The 4,120-nt window shown below is 48.4% G+C and overlaps 1 non-coding gene across 1 annotated transcript; it reads right to left on the bottom strand.

The window, feature by feature from the left end:
- Positions 1-884: 884 nt before the first annotated feature.
- Positions 885-957, bottom strand: TRNAE-CUC (transfer RNA glutamic acid (anticodon CUC)). Its single transcript has one exon. It is a non-coding gene; the product is annotated as a tRNA-Glu (tRNA).
- Between the last annotated feature and the right edge of the window lie 3,163 nt (positions 958-4,120).

Genomic DNA, 4,120 nt, shown 5'->3' with positions numbered 1-4,120 from the left:
GCCTGATCAGAGTACTGGTGCAGAGACTGAATTTAGGGGAAAATAAATCAAACTATGTTCCTCTAATCTAGGGCTCCTCCCGGGAGAGTCATCTCTACTCCTGTTCCATCTGTGCGTGACCCTAACCCGGTAACTTCTCCCCTTTGGAGTAACAGGAGTACAGTTAACTGAGAACACTAAGGGGTTGGACCGCATGGGTCCACTTACCTACATGCAGACTGTTTTCTTGGGTAAATGCGGTACAGGACTTTAACCGCATTTTCTCTTCCTCAGGAACATTCTTTCCTCCAGCTGACTTTATCGTCAGGATACAGTAACACACAGAATGCTTATGCCTTAGGCTATCAGCGAAGCTTTCAGGCAGCAGTAGGCTCTTAGCAGTTCAGTTTTGGGGGAATAAAAAATTATACATGGATTTTCTACTGTGCAGGTTTGGGCGCTTGGCCCCTAAGCCCTGTGCTAAGAGTCAACTTCCTTTTTCCCACTTCAGTGTTTCCCTCAGAGACACTGGTCCTCATCAATGTTCTCTGCTCAGCTGAAGGCAATGTTGTGAGAAGTTCGTCTGCGCCGGCCGAGGCCGCCTGGGGTTAGCAGCCACCCTCCCCACCCCACCCCTGGGCTAGGAAAAAAAATTCCAGATGTAAATCTTGGAGTAATTTTCCTGACCAAATCCATCAGGAGACACAAATATTAAACTACCAGTGATAACATTTGGAAAAAATAATCTCATGTTAAAGACCTTCTTTCCTATTCCTGTCCAACCTCTCAAGTAAAAATTATGAAAGAGCCTTAAAAAAAGGAAGATGAGGAGAAAGTATCTGCAAAGCATATGTTAAAGATATTATCCGTTTTTTGTCTTTAGTTTTTATTTTAAGTCAGCTCCATGTCCAACACGGGGCTTGAGCCCATGACCCTGAGATTGAGAGTCACATACTCTTCCGATTGAGCCAGCCAGACGCCCCAAAGATATACTATTTTAATAAAGTGCTCTCATACATCTGTGAATTTCATGAGCAAACAGCAGCTAACTGAAGTTACCCTCACGAGCCAGGGTGATGTGCATGTCGAAAGTCACTGAACTCATGAGTTACAAGTTATCCCATTTTACAGATGCAGAAACTGAGGTGCAGTTAAGGGGCGTGGAGTCCAGGTGGTCCCTGACCACTCCACGGTGACGTAGCCAGAGACGAGACACTGGCAGGGAAAAAAGAGAAGCGCCAGCAGCAGCCAGGGGCACATGGGAGAGGCACTGAGGTCCCACCCCTTCCGAACCTTCAAAGGAAAACCTGGTGTTTGTGAAGTTGCAGAGAAATTAGCACTCCCTTGCGCTGCTGGTGGTTGGCAGCCCTTCTGAAGAGAGCTTAGCATCAGGCACCCGGAAATGTGCTTGTCTTTTGATTCAGAAGGGCTAGTGATAAGAAATTATCCTGAAGAAATGCATAAGAATGTCTACAAAGGTCTGGTTACAAAGATACGACGCAAGAGTGGTTATGCTAGAGTCACGGGAAAAGCTAGAAAAAAAATATTAATTTTCAACCCTGGGAGACTGATTAAACTGGGCAGGACACACTCGTGAAGCAGGAGACCAGAGGACCCACGGAAAAATGTGCAGAAGAATTTTAATACACAGCAACCTATGTAAGATATAAGTGAAAAAGCCCCCTAGGTTTCAATGTAAGAACAAACCGCTATTTTCTCCTTTTTGGTAATGAAAGAAATGTTTTTATATGCAGTGAGAAATGAGTGCAAAGAATCACGCCAAGTTGCAAATGACGATGATCTCTTAAGTAACGGAAATTTCATCCTCCTCTTCGAGCCTATTGTATTTACATTTCTCTCTAAGTTGAACACATAGAAATCTAATAATAAAGAAATAGGCAAATCAAAGTTATTTTTAATTAAAAATGGGAAGGCAAGAATAAGCAGGAAATTCTAAAGTGAGGAACCCTATTGGGACTCGCCTATCCTCCACGGCACCTTGTCATTGGCCACAGGGGGGTCTCTGGAAAATGGTGATTAAAGTTTCGTCTCACCATTAAAAAAAAAAAAAATCCCATCAGGACGTGGTAATTTTCTTGTAAAGGAGAGAGGTGTTGGTGAGGGAATCAGAGTCGAATGAGTTTTTCTTCTCCCGTAACTGTGTCCAGGAGAGTTTCATACCTGAGTATGAAATCCCTTGTGGTGCCTGGGGGGCTCAGTTGGCGAAGTGTCTGCCTTTGGCTCAGGTCGTGATCCCAGCCCGATGGGATCAGTTCAATGTGGGATGGAGCCCCACATCGGGCTCCCTGCTCAGCGGGGGAGTCTGCTTCTCCCTCTGTCCACCACTCCTCCTGCTGTGCTCCCTCTCTCTCTCTCTCTCTCTCTCTGACAAATAAACAAAATCTTTAAAAGTACATTTATGTTTTTTTTTTAAAAAAAAAAAAAAAAAAGAAAAATTCTTCGAGTAGAGCAAGGATGTGTTTAGTTTCTGACTCAGCCACGACTTCTAAAAAGGTTCAGACGTCGCTGTCGCCCCCAGAACAGCCCCCTTTGTGGGGTCTGAGGGTCTCCAGGCAAATTCCACTTCATAACGGGACGCTGCGGTCCTTCAGCAGGTGTCCGCTGACGGGCCCGCAGTGCAGGGGCGCGCGCGGCTCTCGGCGGCACACACTGTGAACGCGTGCATCACCTGTGCCTCCAAGCGGGAAGGGCTGATGTCAGTCTTCTGGACAGCTTGAGGCAGGACCCCGGTCTGAGCTGAGGCCTGCCGGGAGAGGTGCTCTTTCTCCCTGGCCAGAGAAGAGAGAGCCTGCGGGGCTTGGAGGGTCCACACCACTGCCGAGCTCCTCTCTGTGCTCTAAACCCTGGAGCGCCCGAAACAGTAACTCGGAAATCTCCTTTCTGCCTAGGCATCCTCCTCTTTCCTCCCTGGGGCACTGAAATCAGAGAGAGGGAGAGAGGGAGAGAGGTATTTTAAGCCCAAATATGGCAATTTGATGGCATTCTTCAAAAGGACACGTCTCAGGTGACCGTCAATTTTATCGGAATGTTCTAAGGCAGGAAAGTCCAACCTACAGGCTCTGTAGTTTTCTTGGCAGGTGATGTAAACGGTTTTCTTGCTTGGACTTGCCAGAAGCACGAGCAGAAACAGACCTGGGTTTGGGGACTCCCCACTGCCCCCCCCCCCGGTCTGGTTCCGTTTCCCTCGCTTATTCCCCATTTCCACTGTGGGTATCACCATCCGCACCGTTCCGCAAGCGACGACCTTGGCCTCACTCCTCAACCAGTTCAACCTGCACCCCAGTAACCAAGCCTGCCGATTCCCCCTCCAGCACCCTGGGGAACTGTCACCTTCTCTGATGTCACCCTGGTTTTAGGCTTTCTTTTTGCGTTTTATCCACCAATAAAATGCAAGTTTAAAGGTCAACAAAGGAACTGCTTCTAGTTCATCTTTGGAATGAGAGAGGGTTTGTCCTCCATCTGAGCAGCGCGTCCGGCAGCAGAGACTTCCTCTAGTCACAGAGTAGGAGGTATGGAGAGCCGTCTTGCCAACAGCTGAGTAATTGAGGAGATAAAGTAATAACTGGTGACCGGCCGGAGAGATGAATCACGGTCGACAGCATCATTTAAAACGGACCAAATCAATGTGTTCTGCGGCTCACACATATTCGTCTCACTGTGGCAGGACACTGTGCGAGGCTCTGTGTCTAGCGAGCAGAACCCTGAGACAAGAACCAGACTGGCCAGTGTGAAGCTCGGCAGGCAAGAAGGTGGGTGGCCCGACAGAACTCAAGGTACCAGATGAGCAGGGCTGAGGGCAGCAGAGAAAACCGAAGAACCTGGCCTGGACCCACAAGATTGGACGGGCAAGTTGAAGCACACAGACAAGCACATGGGCCAGGGCGCGGGAGAAGAGGGGCTTTCAGATAGTCCTCGCATCCCTGCAAAGGCAGCCTTGTCTTAGCTGTGCTCATGGCCTGAAATGCTCCTCCCCCTGAATTAGGCATGGACACCACCTCCTCCATGAAGTCCTCCATGACCACTCAGTGTGAAATCGCCCAGGTACCCTATCCATCACCGTTCGATTTCTCTGATAAGCACTTGCCATTCCCCGTTACTGTCTCGCTTCTTTGCTTCTTTG

This window comes from Mustela nigripes, chromosome 4 (genome assembly GCF_022355385.1).
Source record: "Mustela nigripes isolate SB6536 chromosome 4, MUSNIG.SB6536, whole genome shotgun sequence".
Lineage (NCBI taxonomy): Eukaryota > Metazoa > Chordata > Mammalia > Carnivora > Mustelidae > Mustela > Mustela nigripes.
The sequence above is the reverse complement of the archived record's forward strand: the minus strand, read 5'-3'. Positions and strand labels throughout refer to the sequence as shown.